Source organism: Felis catus, chromosome B2 (genome assembly GCF_018350175.1).
Source record: "Felis catus isolate Fca126 chromosome B2, F.catus_Fca126_mat1.0, whole genome shotgun sequence".
NCBI classification, from domain to species: domain Eukaryota; kingdom Metazoa; phylum Chordata; class Mammalia; order Carnivora; family Felidae; genus Felis; species Felis catus.
The window spans coordinates 76042077-76063555 of NC_058372.1; the positions used below are offsets into that span (position 1 = coordinate 76042077).

The 21479-nt window shown below is 38.7% G+C and overlaps 1 long non-coding RNA gene across 2 annotated transcripts in view; it reads left to right on the plus strand.

The window, feature by feature from the left end:
- The window catches only part of LOC111560495, a 117063-nt gene that overhangs the window by 53257 nt on the left and 42327 nt on the right, over window positions 1-21479 (plus strand). For both annotated transcript variants that reach the window (XR_006597974.1, XR_002742353.2), the window contains 2 exons: window positions 2779-3077; window positions 3397-3504. This is a non-coding gene — a long non-coding RNA (uncharacterized LOC111560495). The remainder of the gene's footprint in view (window positions 1-2778; window positions 3078-3396; window positions 3505-21479) is intronic.

The following is a 21479-nucleotide window of genomic DNA, read 5'->3' on the forward strand; positions in this document are numbered from 1 at the left end:
AAAAGCACCTTTTCTCTGGGGCACCTAGGTGGTTCAGTCAGTTGAGCGTCCGACTTTGGCTCAGGTCATGATCTCTTGGTTCATGAGTTCAAGCCCCGTGTCAGGCTCTGTGCTGACAGCTTGGAGCCTGGAGCCTGCTTCAGATTCTGTCTCCCTCTCTGACCCTACCCTGCTCACACTCTGTCTCTCGTTCTCACTCTCTCTCTCTCTCTCAAAAATAAACATTTAAAAGACAAATAAACAAACAAACAAAACACCTTTTCTCTGAAGGATTATCCAATCAGGAACCAACTTTTTTTTCTCACTCAAGAAAAATAAGCATACAGAAACTGAAGTTATCAGGAGTTTTTCATCTACTTTTGCTAAATCAAGGGGATTTTTAGAAACATTTTTATAGGGCAATTCTAAGAAAGAAAATAATTCTCATTAATGGCGTTTCTTCTTTTTTAACTTACTTATTTATGGAATTAATTATTATATTCTTCTATTACTTTATTTACTCAGTCTTATGGATTCTAAATATTAAAGCAGATTATTAGATTTCTCCTTAGCTTGCTTAACTGTTTTGTTTAATAACACATCAAGGGCTTATGAATATCAGTTAAATAATTCCTCTAGAGATTCATAATCTAACCTAAAAGCAAATACTTCTCTAAGCTGCCTTCCTGTAAGAGGACTTATCATTTGTTGACTTACTGCTTCTTATGAGAGGATTTATTTTTATTTTTTAAAAAAACATTTTATTTTTTATATATTTTTTTTTTTTCTATTTTAGAGAAAGAAAGCATATGAGTAGGGGAGAAGGGCAGGGGGGAGAGAGAGAGAGAGAGAGGGAGAAGAATCTTAAGCAGGCTCCACATTCAGCATGGAGCCCAACTCAGGGCTTGATCCTACAACCCTGGGATCATGATCTGAGCCAAAATCAAGAATCACTCAACTGACTCAGCCACCCAGGTGCCTATATTATTTATTATTTTTTACTTAGTATACATTCTTGGTTTATATTGAGTGAATCTATTACTACTTCACCTTTGCCTTATTAGAAGCAAAGCATGTCTTTTCTTCCTCTTATGCTCAATGTGTTCTGATGTATTCACTTAATAGATGCTCAAAAAACTTCTCATAATCAGATGGAAAGCTGAAGATATGTATTTAATTCATCATGTGTTTTTTTTCTTGAACTCAGCAAAATTAATCTCAATTCTTGAACCACAGAAACCTGTGTTTAGAAAGAAATAATTATTGATTATATGTAAATGACATTGAAAATTTTTCTGATTTTCCAAGTGATTTTTAAAACTGATAAATTAACACAGCAGAACATGGAAGAGGGAGAGGCTTCTTGCAAGAACCAATATAAGGGATAGATAGTAAGCTTTCCATGAATTTCGGCATAAAAATGTCAGCCTTCTATTTTGCTAACAAACCTCGAAGAACAGGTACAAAATTGATTTTGAAGTACAAGTTTTTAAAGCTAGAAATAAAACTTGTATAAATACAATTTGGTTACAAAGGTGACGGTGGAAAATAAAGTAATCTTCCTGTTGGTGGTTAGGCCCCCCGTGGGGCCAATTAGTGACTTTTTCAAAATTGTATGTCAGGTTCTGAAATAGTTAACCTCCAAAAGGTGTACAGTTTATCCCCAGGATGGACATAAGTGATTGGACAAGTGTCATTAAAAAGAACTTGAAATAATAATAGAGGAGTCACAGGAAATAACTGACACTGAAAGTTTTTATGATTAATACTTCAGAAATCTTTCCTCCTGATTTTGTTTCATGTCCTCATGATGCTGTGGCTGTGCTACTAGATATTAAGAACCAGAGTTTGGACTAGACACAGTGTAGCCAATGAGAGGCAAAATCCTCTGGAGTTTAATGGTTTGGGCTTTGAAGACTGACAGATATGGGTTTGGTTACAGTTTCTGCTTTCCTGTCTATGTGAAGTTGGAAAATCCAGGTGTATATGACTTCCTTTTACTATATTGCTTCTAAACAGAATGGTAAGACAATTACAGGGAATGAAAGGGCAGACAGCCTTTCAGAATGTATTCAAAATACGAGTTAAAAAAAATTTTTTTTAATATTTACTTTTGAGAGAGAGAGCGAAAGAGAGAAAGCACGAGTGAGGGAGGTGCATAGAGAGAGAGAGGGACACACAGAATCAGAAGCAGGCTCCAGGCTGTCAGCACAAAGCCCGTCATGGGGCTCGAATTCACGAACTGTGAGATCATGACCTGAGCCAAAGTCGGACGCTTAACCGACTGAGCCACCCAGGCACCTTGAAAATATAAGTTTTGGGGCGGCTGGGTGGCGCAGTTGGTTAAGCGTCCGACTTCAGCCAGGTCACGATCTCGCGGTCCGTGAGTTCGAGCCCCGCGTCAGGCTCTGGGCTGATGGCTCAGAGCCTGGAGCCTGTTTCCGATTCTGTGTCTCCCTCTCTCTCTGCCCCTCCCCCGTTCATGCTCTGTCTCTCTCTGTCCCAAAAAAAATAAATAAACGTTGAAAAAAAAATTAAAAAAAAAAAAAGAAAATATAAGTTTTTTTTTTTTTAATGGAAGGGACGTTTTATATTAAAAAAAAACCCACGTGTTTCATGATCTTGTCAAATTATCTATGAAGACAATTTTTTTTTTAATTTAAATTCAAGTTAGTTAGCATACAGGATGGTCGTGGCTTCAGGAGTAGTGAAAACAAGTTTTGAAGATGCTCTTACTGAAAGTGTGCTCTTATTCAAAGGCTTCTAGATGATTAACACAAGCTTTTCTTCCTTTTCCAGGGCATATAGCCAGATGACTATATACCAGAGCGTCTTATACCAAGGTGCAGCCAGAAGACTGAGTTCTCTTCAATGGAAGGAAAAGTGGTGATACGTAGCGTTTCTGAGCTTGGTGCATAAAAAATCTCCCATGATAGGCTCTCTATGCTCTTTTCCTTCACATGAATTGATGCAGAGGGATATGGCAACATTAGAAATTGTATGTTGAAGCTGGTGGAGCCACAATATGGAAGGAGCCTAGGACCCTGAATCAGTGCCCAGAGGCGAGCCCCAGTTAATCAGGAACACTCATTTTGACGGTAATGAGTGAGAAATAAGTGTTGGAGCCATTATAAGCTTTGTTGTTTTTTTTTAAATAGTAGAAAACAATACTTTAGTATTCTAATTAGTATCTAATACAGAATTTATTTTCTTTCATAATTTCTTATATATTAACATTAGAAGTGCTGCTTGTCAGTTTTCAATGATGTCATTGCAAATGCATGCAATAGTTCACAGTGAATAAATGTTTATCTATTTGACCACATCATCGCTACACTGATTTTTACTGTTCTATGTCATCCCTGAATTTACAAAAATACACAAGAAGCTAGTCCAACTTCAATTTTTCTTTCACAGAGCCCACATATCCCCCCATCTCCACCTTGACACTGGAATTCTGATTAAAATGAAACAGCAATAGAACAGAGGTCAAGAACTTGGAAGGATTCATATGGAGGAAACCAGGTACAGCTTGATTTAATATCAATATTTCATGTGTTCAGAGAGTGGAGTTTCAGGCTACAAGATAACAGCCCATCATTTTTATGCCCTTCCATCTGTGAAAAGCTGTTCCTCAAAGCAGTGTGTGAACAACCTAGCAGCTTTTCATTTAAGCACCATATTCTGAAAAAGAGAGCGAGAGAGATCTTTTGATGTATAACCAGACTCTAGGAATAATTAAAATCCATGGAGTTTTAGGGCCAGACTCATAAAGAATGAACATATTGCTAAGGAAAAGTACAGAGCACAAATCTTTAACATAATGAAAATGTTGCCTGCTGCATATACAAAACAAAGTCTACACCATATACTATCTATCAGTGAAGAAACAAGGGTGTGGATTTAGGAGATAGTAGGATAGGAGGAGGAGCCACAGGAATAAAATAAAATGTTTAAAGTGAGGGTTTGGCAGGGGGTGGAGGGAGGGATGAATAGATAGAACATAGGATTTTTAAGGCAGTGAAAATACGCTGTATGATATTACAATGATGGAATACATGCCATTATACATTTGTTACACTCATAGAATGTACAATACCAAGACTGAATCCTAGTGTGGACCTTTGGTGATTATGATGTGTCAATATAGGCTTCACCCCTTCTAACAAATGTACCACTCTGGTGGGGAGATTGATAATGGGGGAAGCTGCCCATGTGTAGGGATAGGGAGTAGATGGGAAATCTCTGTGTCTTCTCTTAACTGAACCTAAAATTGCTCTTTAAAAAAGTCTTAAAAATTTTAAAGAAAAATCCAAGATGTAATGCATCAAAATTTACAGGGTGAGGTTTTGTTTAAAAGTATGAATATAATAATAATAATAATAATAATAATAATAATAATAATGCAGATAAGCCCCATTAAACCAAGTCCCATTGTAAAACAGCAAAGCATAAAATAAAAGGGATCCATATTCTCATATTTCTAACAGAACTCCTGGAATAATGCAAGGCGATAGAAGAATCAGGGGTTTCTTTCCCTGTCTGTCTTCCTATCACTCATGTGGCATTGTGGGAAGCATTGGTACAAATCTTGGACCAGGGTCCTTAGGTCTCATCCCAGGTTAGGGACTCATTAGGCAGGTACCTGGCTTCCCATTTAGGTATCCAACAGTACCCACAAGCTTTAAAACACCAGAGGACATTGTGGTAACAAAAAGACAAATTAGTCTGAGGATGACCCAAAGATGGGATTATTGCCCCATTTAGTATACTTTTGCAATCAGATTTTTTTTCCATGGAAAGGCCTTTCTCTGTGAAGTCTATTGGAGTCATAGGAGCAACTTTTCAGAAAAGTAGCACTTTTGCTGAGTCATACCTAAATCATAACAACATGAAAATTCCAACAAGTATACATTTTGTAAATGAACCATCTTTCTTCCAAAAATGATTCTATCGCATCTCTTCTGTCACATCTCTCAATTTAGGAATTGTAAGCTACTTCGGTATGTTATTCAGGTGAATCATGGAAGTACTTTAAAAAAAAAAAAAACTTCTTATACATAAGGAGATGTAACTCTGAGGCGTTTTTTGAGTCCCCATTCATTTATTTATTCCACTTTAACTAAACACCTGCTATGTTCTAGGCCTTAGCTACTAGAAAGACTCAAGGAATGAATAAACAACAACCAACAAACAAATAAGCAAAGCATTTAACAGTTATAGATGTTATGATATGATGTGAAGTGTTGACTGCCCATCATTTTGCTTCATCCTCATGATAACCCTATAAAGAAGGTACTGGTAGGATCCTTTTTTTCCAGATGAGCAAATAGGTTTAGAGTGGGTAAGTAGCCCACCCAAGATGGTAAAGGGCAAGAGCCCAAGTTTATTCTACCCTAGAGTGTCTGCTCTTAATCTCCAAACAATCATGTCTCCCATGGTTTCTACTCTGGGATACTATTGTGTACTCTATTGATGGGGATAAGTGTGCAAGCAAGTAATTTTAATACATCAAGAATACACAATGTGATACTGGAGCACAGGACAGAAGAGAGAATAAATGTGCAAGGTAGAGGTGGGAAAAAGAAATGCTATTACCTGGGGGTTGCCAGATGGAGAATAGGGACAGACATTGCAAGCAGAGAGGCATTGTGTTCAAACCCAAAAAGGCATGAATGAGATGGTGCAGCAGTGATTAGATTCTCAGTATGGAAGTTAGGCTGAGCAGGTAGAGGCCAGATTATTAAGAATTTTAATTGCATGATGAGCACTAGGTGATGTATGGAATTGTTGAATCTTTATATTATGCTTCTGAGAGTATTCTGGAATTGAAATTAAAAAAAAAAAAAGAATTCTAAATGCATAGCATGTTGAAAAGGTCCTTAAGCAGAGATATTAGGTGGATATCCTCCCCGCCCCACACACCAAAACTTTTTGTACTGCAAGGAATAGACAGAAGGGCACAGTGCTGATGGGTGGGCAGAATGATGTCCTTTGTATTTTCATTTTTTGTTTCACTTCTGAAGATTTTATTGTAGATGACAGAGTAAGATTTATGTCTTGTAGAAGGAGCCATATATAAATCAGGCATAATGACATCTTCCATGTATTGAAGACTTACTATGAGCTAGTTGCTATGTTGGAAACTTTGCATGTTATTTCATTAATCTTAAAAAATATTTTTGCAAAGATGCTGCATTTGTGTTTCCCTAGCAGATATCTGTGGGACAAATCTCCATTTCACTGATGAGGAAATGGAAGCTCTGAGAGTCTAAAATACTTGCCCAAGATAATACAACTGTTAAGTAGGAAAAAAAAAAAAAAAGGAGCTCCAGTTACATTCTGAACAAGGAAAGTAGAGTTAGATGATATTTGCAACCTTCCATGGCTGTTTTTTAGAAAGTCTCAATACTTTTGTAATCACACTTAATATTTGGAAAATGTTGGTCAGGATAGATTTTCAATCTTCTCATTACGAAAATAATTTTGCAGTTAGAGTATGAACTCTAAGGGAAAATACCACTGATAAACACAGAACAACTCTCTTGTATTAACAGCAATTTACATAGCAAATCTAAGGAGATTGTGCACTACTATCAGATAAACACTTTTTTTATATTGATGTCTGGAACTATACACTGACTGCTTGCCATTCTCTGCAGTGGGAGTTCAGGCAGCATGCAGCCAAACTAAAATAGATTTTATAACATCAAATTGATTTTTTTTTTGGTATTTGCCCTCGGTGTAGCACCATTTCTCATATACTTAAAGCTGACCTAAGTTTGGGAAATTTGCCAATCAATTGTTCAGACTTCTTTCTTTATTTTATAACCCATAGGATACTATTGACCAACACAGGAAAACATCTGTTATAAAGAAAGCCAAAAGCTACTAAGAACTTAATAATAGATGGTCACCTTGTCCTTTTGTAGGCACTCCAGAGTTGGATATTAAATTCAACCAACTGAGTTATCTTTAATTAATTACATTCTTCTAGAGGCTGATGCCTCACTTTGTCCAACTTTTTACAAGGTAAATAGGATAATTTGCCTAATGATTCCAGCATTTAGAGTAGAGCTGGGGAGCGAAGTTAGAAGATACAGCACCATTCTTTTTCACTCCTTAGCAGAGGGGTGAAGTTCAGCCAGAGGTCTTGTATAATAGGAGTTTTTAGAGGATATTTAGTGAGGTCCCTATTGGAACATTATCTGTATCGCGAACAACCGTATATCATTTGATAATCATGGGCAAGTTTCAGCTTAGGAAAGACTTCATGTTGATGAGCTTTAAGATGGGGAGGTCCCAATTTTGAGGATGCCAACATACTTCTATCCTATCAAATCCCTCATGTCAGGCAGGATTATCTAGCAGAGGAGTATCGGTAGGGGAAAAGGAAAGAAGCTCACAAGCCATCCTGGACACCAGGAGGTTTTCACACACCCTTCTTGGCCAGAATATAAAATGAGGGTTCCGTGGCTTTCAAAGTCTTTTAAAGCTTAACACACTCTGCTCCTAAGTTCTGTCATTTGCTCTCAGTTGAAAGCAGGGCTTTCCCTGTCGAACCTGTACAGCCAGGGAGAAAGAGTTCCCAACAGAGCTACCTGCTGCTGTTTTCAGGAATTCTCCATGCTCCTTATGTTCAGATGCAGCCAGTACTGCTCCTGTGCAGCCAATGGGAGCTCAGGCGCCAGCTCACGTGGTTTTACTAGCTGGAACACTTGTAGAAATGGCCTGGCCATCCAAACCCGGCTATAGTTCTCCATTCTTATTGTTTTAGTTCTTGTAATAAATCTTCCTTGGCCTGCTAATTCATTGGTTTTCAAAATTTTGGGGACGCAACCCCATAGTAAAAAACAAAATACATTTGATACATACCTGCACACAAATATACAATTAAAAATATTTTTTTTTAATTTTTTTTTCAACGTTTATTTATTTGGGACAGAGAGAGACAGAGCATGAACAGGGGAGGGGCAGAGAGAGAGGGAGACACAGAATCGGAAACAGGGTCCAGGCTCTGAGCCATCAGCCCAGAGCCTGATGCGGGGCTCGAGCTCACGGACCGCGAGATCGTGACCTGGCTGAAGTCGGAGGCTTAACCGACTGCGCCACCCAGGCGCCCCAAAAATATTTTTAATGTTTATTTATTTTTTGAGAGAGAGAGAGAAAGACAGAGAATCTGAGGCAGGCTCCACGCTGTCAGCACAGAGCCTGAAGTGGGGCTCCAACTCATGAACCATGAGATCATGACCTGAGCTGAAATCAAGAGTCAGATGCTTAATGGGCTGAGCCACCCAGGCACCCCACAAACATACAATGTATACAAAAATTTCATTAATAAAAGTCAGGTAGGAATATAGACAAGAGTCTTGCCACAATTTTATTGTAAATCTGCATGCCATTAGCAGAGGAATGAACATTAAATGTACATTGACAGGTAGCTTTGACCAATGAGAATGCATAAATATTGAAAAGAAAGGGATTTGGAGAGAAAATCATTGAGGTACACACAAGAAAGCTGGATCCCAGTTCAACTCAGATTCTAATGACATCAACTGGGGAGAAGCAAATGCTCAGAAACAATACTTTCTGAAGGAGTTGCTTCAAGGGCTCAACTATTAAAACAAACTTCATTTTACCAATTGCTCTTGAGGCAATTGAAAAAAGGACAGATAAAGGCTTTCTGGGATTTCATGCAAGTTACCATCTGACCTCTCTGGTGCTATCAAGATTGACAATGGAAGAGAGAGAGACACCGAAAACATTTGCATAGATGCTGCTGAAGTATGCTGACCCAACTAGGAGACTGATTCACTGGGAGCTCAAATAGCCAACCTAGACGGTGTGCTGAAACAAGTCTCTGCGGGGAAATGGAACTTGACAATCCCATGCATTTACAGTGTACGATTCTGTCTCTTTGTTGGAAGAAATTCATAAAACTCAATTACAAGGCTCAGAAACAGGGATCTGCTTTAGCTTAAATCTTAAACAATATCAGTAACATGGAGAGTTATTAAAGAATGTTTACTTTCCAAAGAAAATAAATGGGTCACTCAAAACTAAATTCAAATGACTGAACAATATGAGAAAAATTCAAATTTCATAGTAATAAAAATTTTCATTTCTAGTAACAGCTAGCAGCTATTCTTTAGCTTAATAGGATTATTATTATTATCATGAATGGCCAATTTGAGTGGCGATTCAGGGACATGGGTATTCATGCTTATCTTGCTGATTTATGGATAAGCTGATGACTTATATCTAAATCAAAACGTTTATTCCCATTCTTCTAGCATTTCTGCTTCTATGAATGTATTTAATCCAAGCATATCACCACAGATGTACTCAAACATTGATCTATAAGGATGTTTCTTGAAGCCTGGCTTATAATAGAAATAGTACCAAAAAAACTCTGTAAGCTTCAATTTTCATGCCTGTAAAAACAAGAATAACAGTAGTACCTACCTCACAGAAGCATTCTGATAATTAGATAAGATAATCTACCTAAAGCACCCAGCCCAGGGCCTAGCAGATAGTAAGTGCTTGTTCTGGTTATTCTCTGTTTGCCCCCCATGTCCTTTCTTAGTACTGCTCTGTCCTGTGCCTGCAGATGGCATCTCCCAACGCCTCTTGCTCACTGGCCCCCAGTTGAGTTTGCCCAGTAGCCCAACGGGAGGTACTGGCCAGAGACTTCCAGGGAGGGAGGAAAGAGAGGGCTTGGGGTATTTCTTTTCCTCTCCCTCCTTATTTTAGAACTGCTTTCTCATCAGCAGCTGGGTCTCTCTCTATCCATGGCTTCCATGGCCCCAGCTTTTTCTCAGTGAGCTCCAGCAACACTATTTCCTTCCATTGACCTTTAGGATTTCCCATTGTTGCTAGTCTCTGGATGCCTCCACATCCTTTGATTATTTCCGACATCTAGACAAAAAGTATCTTCACTAAAGTGTCTTTATTTTTTTATTAAAAAAATTTTTAATGTTTATTTCATAGAGAGACAGAGCATGAGTAGGGGAAGGGCAGAGAGAGAGGGAGACACAGAATCCAAAGCAGGCTCCAAGCTCTGAGCTATCAGCACAGAGCCTGATGCAGGGCTTGAACCCACGAACCACAAGATCATGACCCGAGCTGAAGTCAGACGTTTAACCAACTGAGCCACTCAGGTGCCCCTTCACTAAAATGTCTTTAGTTGAACCTTATGGTGAATCTCAGCTGACACCCTGACTAAAACACTCCTTTTGGTTAGGGACAAAGAGGATAATGTTAATAATGGTGATTACTGTGTCATTGTTATAATTATCAACTACTTCTAAACTTTTTTCCAAATCTTGGTCTTTGAATTTCTATTTTTCAGTATACTATCCATTGTCCTGCTTCTGTGTCTTTCCAATATAATTCTGTCAGCTAATACTGTGACTTTTGGTACTTGGTTACTGAGGCTAGCAGAAACCTTGAGAGGTTGGCCAATTTATTCTCTTGCTTCAAGGTATAAAATATGTTTCAAGGACAGACAGGAATCTACACTGCTATGCCCTTCATCCTCTTCATGTAGGGAGAATTAAAATACGGTAACATAAGCCCAAAAGTCAACAGTATGAAAATCACTCAGCACATAGAGTAATGAATCCAATCTTATGTCACTCTTCTTCCAAGTGGTGGACAGGAAAGGGTAATGGACAAAGAGAGGGGAGCAAAAGTATTGTAATTCAAGGCTTTCTAGAGCTAGAAGTTCCCAACTAGGTATTTAGAGAAGTAGTCACTGGTAAATGGTGGACAACCAGTCTATGGATTGGGCCCTGGTATAGAGACTCTGACCTAGGATTGTCCAGTAGGCCTCTCCCTGATACCTTCCTGAGGCTGAAACTGGCATATTATCATGGCTCCTTGGGGCTATTTATATTTGACTTTTCTTAATCAGCTCCAAACATTTGAATTGAGTGTATTGCCATTGTATTACTTCCATTTTTCAAAATAAGCCTAAGAGAAACTATATTTTCAACCCTGCATTTAAATAAGATTATAGGACAGAGCTGAATTTGACTTTCACTTCAAATAACACTGTTGACTATATCTGCAAACTAGCCAAGAGGTTTTAAGAAAATCGTTGTATTTTATCATTTATAAAATGAAACTTTAAGTGATCATACACATATATACACACACATGTATTTACTTTGCCAGCTGTGTTTTTTTGGGAAGGATTGTCCTTTACTCTGAGATAGTTTCTACTTTTTTGGTGTTAAAATAATCTTCCTTTTTAAAAAATTTTTGTTAATTTTTGAGAGAAAGAGAGAGAGAGCAGGGGAGGGGCAGAGAGAGAGAAGGGGACAGAGGATCCATAGCAGGCTCTGTGATGACAGCAGAGAGCCTGACTGTGGGGTTCAAACTCATGGACTGACCTGTCAGATCATGACCTGAGCTGAAGTCAGACACTTAACTGACTGAGCCACCCAGACACCCCCCTCCCAAATAATCTTTCTTTTATGAAATTATAATAATGAGCGTAACAATAGGTGCCAGGCCCTGTATTAAGTGCTTTGGCTGCATGTAGCAGATAATTCATCTGTGATTTTTAGGAGAGGACTATGAGGGGAGTACAGCTATCATCCCCATTCTGAAGAGACTAAGCTGAGGCATAGCCTAGTTAAGCATCTTCTCCCAGGTCCCACAACTGTTAAGTGTCTAATTTGGATACAACCTAGATAGTGTGACTATAAAGGCTAAATGGTACTGTTTTCTGTTATTAGATTGCAGTTGCTTTTTGTTAATGCATTTATTTGGAAAAACTTGTCTTGAAATCCCAAAGTACAGAAACTAATAGACTCTCGTCTCCATTCACTGTATCTGCTCCTGCATTGCACATAGCCTTGATAGCAGGAGATAGTGTGGGTGGGCTTGAGATGCCTTGTCTGGACCACTGCCTTTCCTGAGGGGTCAGCACAGTCAAGGATTGTAAAGATAGGTGAGATTCTGATAGCACTACAGAGCCTTCCACAAAGTCACTGACCACAGCACCAAAAGAACCAAAGAGGGAGGCTTTGTAGCTTTCATGACACCATGGTGGGGTGTTGTTACCTTGGTGCTATCACCACCCCCCATTGCAAAGAACACCACCATTACCATAAGAAAGCAAACCTTACTAAAGCAGCACATGCTGAGAAAATATGGCCAGGGTCCAGGAAGCTGTTTGTAGAAACCACACCCAGCTGAGAGCCCTCACCCCAGCTGGAGAGTCTGGTTATTGTTTGGATCAGCTTGTAAGGTCCCTGTGGGACTCCTTTGCTCTGTGTGATGGTAGCCGTAGAGTACAGACTCTGGGAAGTAGGGTCTCTCATGCTGCTACATCCCTCACCTAATATAGGAGCAATGTATTCTTGCCAGGTGTGATGTAGTATGAAAGGTTAAGTTGTCTCAATTAGTCTGTGCATGTTCCAGAAGTTTACTCTAATAAAGTAAAAGTATTCTAAATGAAGCTTTTCCTAGAGTTGGGGCTTGAGGGGAATTTGGAAGCTACCTACTCCATCCTGCCAGTACAGAGAAGAACATCTATAGTAAACCACAAATAAATGAACTAAAAACCAGGCAGAACGTTGGTTCTCTAGTTACATAGAAACATGAATCATCAACCAAACAGTATAATACATAGTGTAGAAAATTCTGCTATTCAGTCATCATCCATATGGGTCATAAAAAGGGCAAATACATACATGAGCAAATGTGTATATTGTATGTATATGAAGACAGCTTTGTGCTCTCACCTGGGAATCTACATCTTTTTATTCAAATCTAGCCATGCTCTTTTTATTGCCAATAACACACTGCTTAGAACTGTTCTTTAGTGTTTGCTTTTATTCCACACCAATAATGCAATGTTTGAAGTTGTCCTTTAATGTGCCTTTATTATTAATAATAGCTGCCATTGACCAAGCCCCTACTTTAGGTCAGCACCATTCTGAGCAATTTATACTTACTATCACCTTTATTTATTATAGCAACTCCAAAATGCAGGAACTATATTCACATCTTAAAAATTAAAAAATAAAGTTGAAAAGTTATAATTTCCCTAAGGTCAGGATGTCAGGACCACAGTTGGTATTTAAACTAAGCAAGTCTTTCTGACTCTAAGATCTACTCTCTTTCCACCACCCCAAGGCTCTCTCTTTTCAAACAATTATTCTCCAATGTGTAAAATCATTGTACTTCTGCTGCTAAGACAGCAGCTATAGAAGTATCCTGACCCTTCCTAGCCCCACAAGGCCTGTCCAGCTTAGGGGCTGAGCCACAGGACCAAGCCTGGACTCTTGCTGCTCCCCAGGTATTGGATAAGATTACAGATCTAAGGTCTTAGAGATCCGGTTGTGCCAGTTAGTGACAAGTAGGTGTTGACAAAATTAGTCTTACGATTGCTTAAAGAAATAAGTTTACTCATTTTATAACCATGCAGAAAAAGTTAGTTGATAGAACTTTGGTTTGTGACCAACTTTATCACGTGGAAAGTATCTTGATTTTGGTGCTTTAGTTTTATGTCAGTTCCCTATTGGGAAGTCTGATCTTATGATAGTAGAGTTGGGTGCCAGATCTGTAAAACCAAAGGAAAACTTGAATATGTGGTGGGTTTCAGTGAGTCAGGGTGATCTTGGTATTCTTCCACAGCACAAATTTGTTTTTCTGAAATGGTCCATGCCTTTGGTCATATGGCAAATAATCTAGATAATAGACTTGAGAATTTTTGATGATGCTTCTGTCATGCTTAAACAGAAAATTTTACTTTAATTTGGAAATATAGCCTAAAAAGCAGATTTCATGATGCAGTTTTGAAATTTATTTCAACAAATACTTATTGAGCATGTACTATGTGTTCTGGGTGCTGGAGATAAAACAGTGCACAAAACTGATAAAAGTTCCTATGTTCATGTAGTTTATGGCCTATTGCAGGAAGATAGACAATAAGCAAATAAATAAAACACATAGTATATCCAATGATGCCAATCCAGTACTATGGAGAAAAGAAAATCAGCAAAAAGTAGTGAAGAGTGATGGGGTGGGAGGAATATTGCAACTTTTTATGAGGTTATCAGGGAAGGCCTCATTGAGAGAGTGAATCTTGAGCCAAGACATGCAAGAGCTAAAGGTATAAGACAGGTGGATATCAGAGGGCACAAAGTATCAAGGCCCAGAAAGTGTGCCTGGCATGTTGGAGAGTTGGCAGGATGGCCAAGAGGGATAAACTGGGCAATGAGAGAGCAATAGATCAGTGAGAGAGGCAATGTGTCTCTGTGAACTGTGGTATAAACTTTGGCTTTTTCTCTGCGTTGAAGAAGCCGCTGGAGGGGTTTAAACAAAGAAAGTACTTATAAACAGGATTCTCTGGCAGCTGTGTTGAGAATACATATTATTGAGAATAGAGGGTGACATCAGTATATTAATTTTTCATTCTGTGTAACAAATTGCCACAAAGTTAGTGGCTTAAAATAACATGTATGTATTATCTTACAGGTTATGTGAGTCAGGAGTGGGTAAGTTCAGTTGGGTCCTCTCTACGCTGCAGTCAAGATGTCAGCCAGGGCTGGGTTCTCATCTGGAGGTTTGACTGTGGAAGGGTCTGCTTTCAAGCTCCCTCTGGTTGTTGACAGAATTCATTTTCTTGCAGCTGTAGGATTCATTTAGCTGTCTTCTTAAAAGCCAGCCATGGAGAAAGAAAAAGAGAGAGTGAGAAAGATAGAGACAGACAGACAAACTCTAGAGCAAGTCTGTTAGTAGTACAGAGTCTTATACAGCATTACATGATCATGGGAGTGACATCCCATTACCTTGCCAAAATGCATTGGTCAGGAGCACATCCCAGGCCCTGCCTACACTTGAGAGAGGAGATTACACAAAGGTGTGAATCCCAGGAAGCTGGGGAGCATGGAAGCTACCTTACAGTGTGTCACCACAGTTAAGAAAAACCAATTAGGAAGCTCTGCCAATGATCCAGGCAAGAAATGTAAGAATTAGACTAGAATAATTAAAGGAATCATTATATAATCTTTCTTGATTCTCCTGTGCTGATGATGACTTGGACTGGACATGACTAACATGGATGTGAGATAAGGTTTAGTGAGATACTTCAGCAGTGTTGATAAATGAAATGAAGAGTCCTTTTTCATTGTCCCCCCATGTGTCTTCTGAATTCATCTTTTTTAAAATGTTTATTTATTTATATTGAGAGAAAGAGAGAGCACACACCAGCGAGGGAGGGACAGAGAGACAGAGGGAGAGAGAGAATCCCAAGCAGGTTCTGCATTGTCAGCTCAGAGCCGAACATGGGGCTCCATCTCAACAACCAAATTGATCATGACCTGAGCCGAAATCAAGAGATGGACGTTCGACCAACTGAGCCACCCAGGAGTGCCTTCGGAATTCATCTTTATGCAAAATCACACCATTCTTCCACACTTGGATCTAAAGTTCCATTGTAAATCTGAGAGTACTCATTTGATTAGGTCACTCAATGGTGCAACACAATAGCTTTGGGCCCAGTATTGCCTGTAGACCTGTGAAATAACTGGAATATCTCTATCCTTGCCTCAATCAGGGCCAGAATTGTTATGAAGTCACCTGGCCTTTTTTCTCTGTAGCTTCTTGCCTTTCCACATAAAAAAAAAAGTGGTGATTTTAGTGTTTCTGGAATTTTGTGATATTTCTGCAGTGTTCTCTTTCTTGAGTAAATATGCATGACTCTATTCATTAGCACTGGTCAAGAAATTTCAGTTAGTCTGCCAGCAGGTCTGTCAGATCAGTTTGCCCTCTCTCCTCTTCTATCTGTCTTCTCAAATTCTTCACACCTTTAAAATTTGTTAGAAACATTTTTTGATTCACCTCACCTGCAGACCTAATTGCTTCATGCCCACACAGCCAGCCTAGAATCTCTACATAGAGAATGCTTTCTCTCATAAAAACTTCCCACAGCCTATAGCTCCTTATCTTTTGTAGTCAAGAAAATCTCTCTGACCCCATGCTTTTATGTCCCCCAGCTCTCAGTCTGTTATCCCCAATCACCAATCAAATGATTATTTAATATTTCCCATAAACATACAAGGCTCGGTGGAATACACTGTGCCAAAACCACTATGAAATATGTGTCCTGAAGACTTCACATTCTGATGTCTCTCTGGTTGTTATAAACACATTAGGACAATAACCCTGTGTTGGTGCCACAGAAGAGTGCAGTCCAAGAGGGCAGCATTGCTTCCAGATTTTTTAGAAGGGGCCATTTTAGTCATGTAGCTCGTGTGAGTCAGAATTCAGGCGCTTCTTTGAACAGGCTGCACTAAGCAGACCTGCCTCTGACACACTGCAGCTCTCCTTTAAGCCAACAAGAGCCTCTGGGCTCTGTGAGTCATCCTTTCCCAGGTTATTAAGGCTTAGATAGAGATTTGATAAATGACAGTCTAAGTTGTTATAGCTAGTTCACTTAACCCTTCATCTGGAAGTCTATCACCCCACAGTTTTCTAGTTCTTGCCAGAAAGACATCTGAGCAAAGCATATGGATGCCCTGATGGATGTTTAACTAGGCATTCAAATAGTACTGGATGATAAAAGGGAAATTTTACAATGGGTTCTTCAAGTAGCTTGAAGGAAAGAGTAAAAAAAGGGTGTGAGCTTTCTAGAGAGTCAGACTAACATTTAATCACAGCTTCCTATGGGCACGTTTCTCATTTTCTTGGAGTCTCAGCTTCCATTTATGTAAAATGGAGGTATTAATACACCACCTATGGTTCTTGATAGAATTAAATATGAAACACACCCTGCAGAAGTCTGGGGACCTCAAAGCATTTCCCACTTGTAAAGTAGGCAATGACACTTCTACAATCAGAACTCATCTGTGAGGCTGCTTAGTGAGCAGAGTCAACATGCTGGTGTCAATGGCCTTGCCCTTGGGAGTCATATAGATTCAGAATTTGTCCTGCTATCTTCTGCTTCCTCCAGTCTTGGCTAAAGGAATACGACAAAGCAATAATAACTTTAGATCAGTTTTAAGCCTGCTCATAAAATATGGAAACAGTCAGGAACCAGAAGATTCTTAAATCTGCTGAGGACTAAGATGGAGGCATCAAATTAAAAAAAAAAAAAAAAAAAAAAAAAAAAAAGCATAGCTTAGCTTAGAAGCCAGCAATATGTTCAAAGTGACTCATTTGGTATTTATTTTTTTAATGTTAGAGACAGAGTGCAAGTAGGGAGAAGGACAGAGAGAATCTTAAGTAGGCTCCATGCTTAGTGTGGAGCCCAATGTGGGGCTCAGTCCCAGGACCCTGAGATCATGACCTGAGCTGAAATCAGAGGTGGATGCTCAACTGACTGAGCCGCCCAGGTGCCCCTGACTTATTCATTCTTATGTGAGAAGAACCCTACAGAGGTCCAGGTAAGCAGGAGAGGATTTTGGAGCTGGACACTTCAGGTTTTTCAGGCCATGCCAGTCTTCTCAATTTCTCTCTCTACACCTTCATGTGTTGGGAAGCTGAATCTGTGGGTGTCCGGAAGGAGTGTGTGTGTGGGTGGGGGAAGGGGGAGGCTGATAGTGTATTTCATTTAAGAAAGAGTAAGATGGAAGATGGAATTAATCATTCATTGCTTTGTATCCTATTCAGTGCTTAAGCAGTTCATGTTTTCTACACTATTGTCCTGTTATCTTGGAATTACAGCCTAGAAAACTTAATTTGTGCCCTATGTACAATATCTTTAGGTTACTAAATATTGTATAGCTATGTGAGCACTTTGGGAAATCACTGTTATCTGTTGATTTTTTTGAACCAACAAGTAAACAAATAATCTTTAAAAAATAACCAGAACTGTGTCTGGATCTCACTTTGGTATATAAATATTTTTAACAGGTTATTTAAGGGCTATCAACTGGGTGGTCTTTTTATTATATTTTCTTTTCCAAAGTTAGTTGACTATAATTCACTTTAAAAAATCTTGCTGTATATCTAGCCTTAGCATAGGGGAAAAAAAAGGAAAGAAACAACCTGCTATCTGACATTATGTCACATTATTAGGATTCATTACTAGTCAAACTCTACTCATATCTGAAACTTGTAAGTCCTGCTGTCATTTCTAAACAGTTGCATATGAATGTGCAAGATTAGAAACTTGCTATTAAAAAGAGAGAGCTTTCCAAAGAAGACATACAGGTGGCCAAGAGACACATGAAGAGATGTTCAACATCATTAATCCTCAGAGAAATTCAAATCAAAACCACAATGAGGTATCACCTCACACCAGTCAGAATGGCTAGTATCAAAAAGACAAAAAATAACAAAGGTTAATGAGGATGTGGAGAAAAAGGAACTCTCATGCACTACTTGTGGGAATGTAAACTGGTGCAGCCACTGTGGAAAACAGTAGGGTGACTCCTCAAAAAATTAAAAAATAGAAATACCATATGATCCAGTAATTCCACACCTGGGTATTTGTCCAAAGAAAATATAAACACTAATATGAAAAGACATATGCACCCCTATATTTATAGAAACATTATTTATAATAACCAAGATATGGAAGCAGTCCAAGTGTCCATCAATAGATGAATGTATAAAGAATATATATATATATATATATATATATATATATATATATATATAATGGAATATTACTCAGCCATAAAAAAGAATGGAATCTTGCCATTTGTGACAGCACAGATGGACCTAGAGAGTATTATGCTAAGTGAAATAAGTCAGGCAGAGAAAGACAAATACCATATGATTTCACTTATATGTGAAATCTAAAAACAAAACAAACACAAACAAAAACAGACTCTTAAATACAGAGAACAAGCTGGTAGAGAACAAACTGCCAGAGAGGAGGCAGGTTGGGGGAGAATGAAAACACAAAGGGGATTAAAAGGTACAAACCTCCAGTTATAAAATAAAGAAATCATGGAGATGAAAAGTACAGCATAGGGGATATAGTCAATAATATTGTAACAATGTTGTATGGTGACAGTGACTACTGAGTAATGTATTCAATTGTTGAATTAATAGGTTGTATTCCTAAAACTAATATTACATTATATGTTAATTATACTTCAATAAAAAAGAAAGAGCTTTAAATTGATCCTCTGTCTAATTGTTAAGCATCTAAATGGTATTTGAAATTTTACAAAACTAGGAGGTATAAAACAAATGCCACAAAATTTGTCACAGCTTCAGAAATTAAATGATCTAACATTTTGGGTGTTTCTAACTGCTGAGGTATATTTTTTAGTCAATAAGAAAAGTATTACTATTTCTATTTTAAGGAATATGGACCCAGATGACAACTAAGAGCAGGCAGATTATCAGTCTATGCCCCCAGAGTGGTTTTCTCCTTGTGACAATCTTGCAAAATCTAGTACAACCTGGTTTTCTGGTGTCAAAGGTCAGAAATGTTAGAACTGGGAGAAAACAAATCCAGCAGGTGAGGAACAAATTAGGAATCAGAAACCTAGAGCCCATGGTTTGGGGAGGGGAGAATTGTGATTTTAAAATAACAAACAAAATCTTAAAATTATTTTAGATATAAAATTTAGAGTAGATGTGTGGCCATTCTAAGTTCAGTCTAAAAATTCATAGTTAAAGAAAGGAATAAGAATAAGAGAGGATCTGATGGTAATCTGGCTGTGACATCTGTCACTCTATTGATGGCCAGGGTTGATTTGGCCAACCTGGGTGTCTCCTTCCTCCCTCATCACTCCATGTGCATCCCTCCCTAAGCTGTGTGCTCAGTGGAAGAGGATGTCCATCTCTGATAGAGGAGGACTATTCTTCTGTCAAGGGTATATGACTAACTGTGCTCCCCTTCTAGAACCTCCAAACAAGCTCTCAAGGTCCACTTGTAGGAGAAGGTAGGGTAGTCAAGCTTTAAAAGACTCCAGACACATCCAAATGAGATGCTGCATGTGGCAGTCTGCCTTTCTTAAGAAGAAGAAGAAGAAGAAGAAGAAGAAGAAGAAGAAGAAGAAGAAGAAAAATGAAAAAAAAAATCAAAAAAGAATAAGAGAATCACAGAAAATAGCCATGAAAAATTAATCTGAAATTCATCTCTAGGCTCACACCAGGACAAATACCACAGACATTAAAATCGTCCTGGGTAGCAAATCACAAAGCAACTATTATTGCCAGAAAGTTCTTCCTTATAGCTAACCTCCTTTCTCATGGTGCATGTTAAAAAACATTTTCTGGGGCTCCTGGGTGGCGCAGTCGATTAAGCGTCCGACTTAGCCAGGTCACCCCGCGTCAGGCTCTGGGCTGATGGCTCGGAGCCTGGAGCCTGTTTCCGATTCTGTGTCTCCCTCTGCCTCTGCCCCTCCCCCGTTCATGCTCTGTCTCTCTCTGTCCCAAAAATAAATAAACGTTGAAAAAAAATAAATAAATAAAAAATAAAAAACATTTTCTCTTGTGTAGTTTTCATTGGAAATAAAATCATCCAGATTCCTACTTCCATGGGATAAGGAGAAAGTACTAAAGAGAAAACAAAGTTTAAATGATGTTGAGAGTATTTTTCCATAAGTGATGAGCTTATTCAAAACATTCTTGGTAAGTGTCCTTTTTTATTTTTTTTATTAAAAAATTTTTTAATGTTCATTTATTTTTGAGAGAGAGAGAGAGAGAGCGAGCATGAGTGGGGGAGGGGCAGAGAGAGAGGGAGACACAGAATCCAAAGTAAGTTGACTGCCCGAAGCCTGACACAGGACTTGAACTTATGAACAGTGAGGTCATGACATGAGCCAAAGTCAGATGCTTAACCAACTGAGCCACCCAGGTGCCCCTTATAGTGTTCTTTTTTTTTTTTTTTTAATTTTTTATTTACATTCTGGTCAGTTACCATGCAGTGAATATTGGTTTCAGGAGTAGAATTCAGTGATTCATCACTTACATACAACACCCAGTGCTCATCATAACAAGTGCCCTCCTTAATACCCATCCCCCATCTAGCCCATCCCCCACACACACCCCTCCATCAACCCTCAGTTTGTTCTCTATCATGGAGAGTCTCTTATGGTTTGTTTCCCTCTTTCTTTTTCCCCCTTCCCATTTGTTTTGTTAAATTCCAGATATGAGTGAAATCATATGGTATTTGTATTTCTCTATTTCACTTAGCATAATACACACTAGCTCCATCCACATCATTGCAAATGGCAAGATTTCATTCTTTTTGATGGATGAGTAATATTCCAGTGTGTGTGTGTGTGTGTCTGTGTGTATACATATATGTATACACACCACCTCTTTATCCATTCATTAGTCGGACATTTGGGCTCTTTCCATAGTTTAGCTAGTGTTGATAATGTTGCTATAAACATTGTGGTGCATGTGCCTCTTCAAATTTGTGCTTTTGTAATTTTGGGGGACATACCTAGTAGTGCAATTGCTGCATCATAGGGCAGTTCTATTTTTAACTTTTTGAGGCCCCTCCATACAGTTTTCCAGAGTGGCTACACCTGTTTGGGTAATGTCCTTCATAATGGATTCAGATCAAAGGT